At 35.5% G+C, this 6,955-nt stretch overlaps 1 long non-coding RNA gene across 3 annotated transcripts; it reads right to left on the bottom strand.

The window, feature by feature from the left end:
* Nucleotides 1–3,462: 3,462 nt before the first annotated feature.
* On the bottom strand, nt 3,463–5,859 carry LOC146915916 (uncharacterized). 3 transcript variants are annotated; one of them, XR_015014801.1, is made up of 2 exons: nt 4,534–4,826; nt 3,463–3,902 (listed from the first exon to the last, which is right to left on the bottom strand). It is a non-coding gene; the product is annotated as an uncharacterized LOC146915916 (long non-coding RNA). The 3 variants fall into 3 exon arrangements; XR_015014803.1 differs by having other exon boundaries at nt 4,595–4,826; XR_015014802.1 differs by lacking the exon at nt 4,534–4,826 and adding an exon at nt 5,725–5,859 and having other exon boundaries at nt 3,512–3,902.
* Between the last annotated feature and the right edge of the window lie 1,096 nt (nt 5,860–6,955).

Below are 6,955 nucleotides of genomic sequence, written 5' to 3'. Positions count from 1 at the left end.
TGAAGGATACGTGGCGATGACCCTGCAGGCGTTCTTCAGAGGAAGCAGAAAAAATGGATGTTAGCGCAAAATCTGATGTGGGAGATATGACAATGGAGATTGACAATCCTGAGGTTGCTGAAGATGGCAGTGAAGTTCCGCAAGCTGATTCGCCGCAACCCAAAAGGTTAAAGACTGGAAAGGGCGTCGACACTGGGCGAACTCGCACCTCTAACGCACAAGGTGGGAAAGACGCTGGGGCGGTCAGTACTGCTTTGAATACTCAGGTGATGGAGTCTTTTTGGCATGCTGACTTTGATTTATGCAGGTATGGGGTCTTATCAAAACGTGTGCTTGTTGCTTTAAATGTTTTCCTGAAATTTTGTTTCAAAGTTTTTACTTTTTTGTAGGTATATGGCGGAACAAGTACCTTTGGCGGCGGTTGATGTTGATGCTGGCGTGAAGGCAAAGTTCAGCGACCTGGTAGCGAATGCAGGGGTGTCTGCACTTCGAGTTCTTCTGATGGGGAATGCCACAGAGAAAAGACATGGTGCTCTAGAGGCGAAGTATAAAGATGCCGCTGAAGAATTTAAGAAGTGGAAACATAAAGTAACAGTGATGGAGGCGAGGCTGAAGGAGGCTTTGAAAGACAAAAAGACTGCTGAGAAGGAGGTTGGAGAGATGAAGGAGGCAAAGGAGGTTGTTGACTCAGATAGGGATTCTTTAAAGAATAAGGTGGACGAGCTAGAAGAAGAACTGGCTACTGCGAAGAGTGTTGTTGAAGAAGGAAGGGGGGAGCTTGCCCTTTATTTCGAGAGCGGTTTGAAACGTGCACAAAACAAGTTCCTCACTTCAACCCAGATGCGAAAGTGGACGAGTTAGACTCTTTCAAGATCTTGGTCGATGGAAAGCCGGTAGATGAGGAGTGATGGGTTTCCCTTTTTTTTTGTAATTTTATTGGTTTCTTTTGACGTTACACTTTTATTTGTCGCTTTATAGCGGTAGGTTTTGTAACTTAACGTACTATGACGATCTCTTTGGAGACTCGTGATATTTATTTTAATTTATGGCGTCGACGCGTTAGTTCAGAGCCTCGAGCGGTTGACGCGTTAGTTCAGAGCCACAAGGGGTTGACTTAAAAAAAATTGTTTAGAGCCGCGAGGTGTTGATAGGGCGTTCTAATAACATTCGTAAAGTCAATGTGTAGAATGGCGAGTAGAATCAATATGTAAAATGGCGAATGGAATCACTGTGTAGAATGGCGAATAGAATTTAGAAAATAGGATGCCTCGTTAAAAACCCTGCCCTTGCAGGGAAAAAGAGTTCCACCTTACTTCTTTTATTAAAAAACTTTGAAATTGTCCGTAAAAAAAAAAACATAGGAGGCGACAACTGCATGAATTTATGCTTGCCCTGATCTATACTACGAAGCAGGAAATAACGAAAAGAAAAGTAACATAATTCAACTGTAGTAATGGTGCAAGTTGAATGCGATCCAGGTCCTTGGTATTGGGTCTCCGTTCATCTCTTTTAGTCTATAAGCTCCATGTGACAGCTTTTCTTTAACCCTGTACAAGCCTTCCTAGTTGGGCATCAGATTTCCAATTCTGGTGGGGGCGACCATTTGCTTCAAGACGAGTTCTCCTTCCTTCATTTCTCTAGAGATGACCTTTGAGTTATATCGGCGGGCAACTCTTTATTTTGCGGCAAATTCTATGATATGGGCTTTTTCGCATATCTTGTTGATCATATCCATGGTGTATCTTAGGATTATCTCATTAGCTTTTATAGAATACCATTTATTTAGAAATCAAAAGTTTAAATGAAACTCCAGAACCTGAAAAAGAAAAAGGTTAATGAAACTAAAAAGACTGCGTACCTTCCTTAGAGAATTATTCACGTCGCCATGTGGACGTGTCTATTTCGACGGGGAGCATGGCGTCTGTGCTGTATACCATAGTGAAAGGTGTTTCCTTTGTTTTCGAATGTGGCGTGGTATGATATTCATACCATAGTGAAAGATCTTATCGAAGTAGTTTTCTGCAGAAGTGAAAATATGTACATAATGTAAAGTGTCTATTCGTAGATACATTGAAGAGTAGAGAAGGAATGATTCTAGCGATATAAGAAGTTTTATGGCGTTAACTCATTCAGTTTCTCGGTTCAAAGGCCTTTGGTTGCTTCTAGCATTTTATTGATACCACTCAGAATTACTTTGTTGGCAGATTCTACTTGTCCATTGGCTTGGGGATGGATAACGGAGACGAACTTGGTTTGGATTCCCAGATGTTTGCAAAAGTCCACAAATGTATTGGCGAACTGAGTTCCACTAGACCATCCACCCGTGCTGCCGCACGGGTCATATCGATTGGAAACAAAACATGCAAATGTATTGAAATTAAATATGCTTGCGGTACAAAATAAATTGTTTATAAAAAAAATACATTAAAAAAAGACCTTAAATCGGTAGATTGCGGAAAATCTCCTTGTAAACTACGTTTGAAGTGCTATTCATGCTTTTACCATTCTCATCAGTCATTAAAATCTTCAACCTACTCCTGGAGGTCACCCTGGATATTGCGACGTAAAGTTGACCTGGTTTGTAGTTTTATAATCAACGTACGTTGTGTATATAGTTATATTTCAAGGAATTTATGTGTATCCAATGCGGTTTTTTTGTTTGAAAACTACGTTTGAAGTACTATCAATGCAAGCACCATCCTCATATGTTACCATAAATTTTAGACCACTCTTTGAACTAATTTCAAACACTAAGAGAGATTAGCAAAAATATGGAAGACCATTCTCATCAATCATTAGAATCTTCAGACCGCTCCTGGATGTAACTCTAAATATTGCACATAAAGTTGACCAATTACCACAATACTAACTTGAGAATATTATCCATTAATTTTCAGGATGCTCAATAAAGTCAATGAATACTTTACACATTTAATCCTAACCACTTAAATCTCATAATAGTAGATATTATCCATTAATTTTCAGAATTAATGTTCAATAAAGTCAATGAATATGTAATCAATTGCCTTTCATGGTATCAAATGGTCATAGAGGGACGGCTTGGACTTATAGACAAAAATGTTGAATCCATCTTTTCTATGGTGTTGGAGACACTGTCCTTAAATTGTTTAATAATAACTATTATACTTATAAAATTCAGTTGAATAAGTATGTTATTAAAACATTCAAATAGGTAAAAAAAACAAAACATCTACTCAAAAAGGACTTTTAGCCGATAACCAAGATCAAACAACCAACACAACTTACTAAGGAAAGGACTTTTTTTAATACTCATTTTTCTTCACATGCTTCTAAATTTTGAAAACCCAATTCGTCAAGCTATGAATTTCTTTTCAAGTTATGAGGCTACTGGTTTTTTTAAGAGTACTATTGTTGTAACTATTAAATCATTAAAAGTAGTTGAATTATCTATAGCAGAACCAATAAAGAAGCCTCAAAGCATATCTACAGAGCAATACTAAGATTGACAAAAAAAAAAAAAAAGACAATATTTGTGTTACAATATTATGGTCCTGGTCACATGGAAAAAGAGCATGAACCAGAATAAAAACTAAGTAAATCAAATATATATAGCATGATTTTTTTTAGCAAACATCTTATAGAATATGTAAACTATAAGAATGTACATAAGATAAATTACTAATATATCCAAATTGATCACTCTTTGATCCTTCATCAGTTCAACATGGAACTCACATGGTTACTTTAACAAACTACGGCCTGCATGCTATATCCAAATTTGTTAATCAAAATAAAAAAAACTAAAGCTGCCCAAGAATGATCTCATGCAAACAAATACCTTGAGATGAACCATTTTACTGTGAATAATTGTCTTTCATTCTTCATCTTTTAAGCTGCATGAAGGGATGTGAATGCAGCCACTGCAAGAGAAAAACAAAACAACCCTAATTAGAAACCTAAAAAAACTTAAGTTGATTAAAAAAACTCTGATGCTACTAAAAGTTCCCAAACTAAGTGGTAGCAGATGAAATTGGTCATGGTGAGAAGGAATTCTCTATTTCTAGGTGTTGTAATGACATGTACAGGCCAAACAAATCATAAAAATCAAAACGATAAAAAAAAGCATATAATGTAGTTATATAAATCAGACTACACAATATAAAACCAAGCAATATGAGAAAGAAATCCAAGTTTAATGTTCAACTTGATGGTGACGAAGCTTTAGGTAGTTTCAATTTGAATTGGATTTTAGAGGTGATGGAGAAACACGGTGTCGTAGCTGTCATTATTAAAGAAGGATAAAATGGAGATCTAAGAAGTACCTGCTGGAAAACGATGAAGGATATACTAATATACAAAGATGAAGGAATGAAGGAGGGAATAGATGAAGAAGTGAAAAAAACGAAATGGTGGAAAAATGTGACACTTCATTCCAGCCCCATCCACAAAAAACACATGCTCTAACAGAAACATAAACATAATCTCGATAGCACCAATTATTGTCGGGAAACAAAACCTTAGACCGAAACAAAACTTGGGAAAAAAACTTGCCATTCTAAACTGAATCGAACAGTAAACTGCTGCTAAAAAAATTCCTAAAACACCTGAACACCTTTGACATAAGGCAACTACTTTGAACGACAGCAATTTCTGCTCAAAGGAGTACAAAATCTGGCGTCATAATATTGATGCAATTGCAGCCTGTCATACATGTGTTTGCTAAACCATCAACAATATGAAGGGAAAGAACTTGCTATAGAAAATAAATAAGCAATATGAAGGGAAAAATCCCGTGGTAGAAAATAGAGCAGCACGTCCATATTTCAAATAGATCATATTCTTCATTATCTATTCTCCATATCAAAGGATCATGATGACAGAGAGGAGGATATAACCACAAAATCTGATTCATTTGTAAAATGAATCCATTCTTTTTATGAAATAAAAATTTACTACGTGCTAAAATTAATGAAATTTAGTCAAAGACACTACTTGTGAAAATGGTGGGAAAAAAAAGAGTAATAACTTTAGCTGGAGTTGTTTTTACAATAGGTTATCAATCGACTATAAATAAACACCAAACTCCAAACGAAAAAATATACTAAAAAAATGATCATGAGTATGTTAATTTATTGATAACAACAAACATTTCTAAATATTTATTACAACTAATAGATTAAACAATTATTGTCATTGCAAAGTGAGGTGAATTCCTTCACCAAAAAAATAAATCCAAAACTTGTATCAGCGCTATATTCTTGCCATGAAACGACAGTTGATAGAGATAAATTACATAGACAATGGATTACATCAACCCCTTCTCATTTTAGCTTAATTTTCGACAATGTCAAATTGATGTATAGGATAGACCCAATAATAGTATAGATGTCTATCAAGGATATAAATTAGAACAATGAAATCTCATGTTAAGAACTAAACGGATATAGCTACCTTTTGTGTTAAAAACTAAACTGATGTAGCTACCTTTTGTCCATTTCAGATATAAGAAACAATTTTCAAAGTTAACAAAATATGCTAAAAGCATTCATGGTTAGTAGATATTTGTTAATAGAAATGGGATAAATTAAAGATGACTTCACTAAATGTTCAATAAGAAAAATTATGTAAAACTACTCAAATCATAGGCAATTTCATTGAACATTGCAAATTTGGCAGCTCTTGGCAGGCTTATTCAAATAATCCTCAAAACATGGTTTCACAAACATGAATAAATGTTCCCACCTGCAACAAAGTAAGTTGTGCAGAAAGTGTAGTGGCTTCAGTCTGCAGAGTCTGAACCTTGTGTTCTAGCTCCGAAATGTATTGCATCTTGTGCTCATTGGAACACGCAGCCGATTACTTGTTTCTCAAAATCCTGAAATAACCCAAAAAAATATCCAAGTCAAATTAACCATCCATATTGACATTACTAACTAAAACGTTGAATAAGTTAATTAGAACACCTCTTAGCCCACTTCGGAACAGCCATAACAATCTCAGCAACTTTCTCATTAGCCATAATTTTCTTCAATTCCGAAGCATTCTTCTCATTCTAAGATATCAAATTCAAACTTAGACTTATCAGATCCTTCTTCCTCCGAAGCATTCTTCTCAGTCTACGACATCAAAATTAGTTCAAATAAGCAAAAAGTTAATATAGATCCAAGTAACATAAGAGAAGTAAAAATTCACAGTAACAGAAAAGTTAGAGAAGCAATTACAATTCCCATATTGTAAGCACGCATTGTCTTCTCATACTCCTCCTTCAACTTCTCAGCCTTAGCAATGAATGGAGCCTTATCCTAAAATACACATAAATCACAAAAACGATTTTAATATCAAAACACGAATTAAGATTTATATGAATTTTCTTCAGTGAAACAGAGGTGAAATTTTCACAGCAACCTAACCTAATTCAACCATTATATCCATTCCATTCCTTTCTGTTGGAACAAAATGTGTTTAACAATGAACCTTAAAGAGTTTTGATGATAAAAAGGTATTAAAAATTGTAAATTGGACTAGCTAATATTTGTTCAAGTGTACAGGACCATAATTAAAATAGTTACATCATCATTGGTTCTGAATGAGCAAATTAAGAGCAAAGGAAACAACAATATTTGAAGCTTGGACGCTCCTGAAGGCAACTTGCTACTGAAGAGAAAAAGCACTCCTGAAGTTAAGTCGCTTCTGAAGTAAGAATAGTGCTCCTGAAGAATAGTGCTCCTGAAGACAAGAGGTCCAGAAGCCATATCATCAGAAGCTGCATCATCAGAAGCTGCATCATCAGAAGCTGCAGAAGCTGCCTCATCAGAAGCCATTTCACCAGAAGCTGAAGATCAACTGGATTTGCGAAGATTCAAGGATTGAAGAATCATCACTGCAAAAGTTGTCTATTGGATTCGAAAACACAACAAAGGATTAGTGGAATTTTGCAACGGTCATTTCAAAAGTGTTTGAAGGCATGTGCTTG

Source organism: Medicago sativa, chromosome 6, assembly GCF_051527215.1.
Source record: "Medicago sativa cultivar Bolivia chromosome 6, Bolivia_mono, whole genome shotgun sequence".
In the NCBI taxonomy this organism is placed as follows: domain Eukaryota; kingdom Viridiplantae; phylum Streptophyta; class Magnoliopsida; order Fabales; family Fabaceae; genus Medicago; species Medicago sativa.
This window is presented reverse-complemented; position numbering and strand designations above follow the sequence as displayed.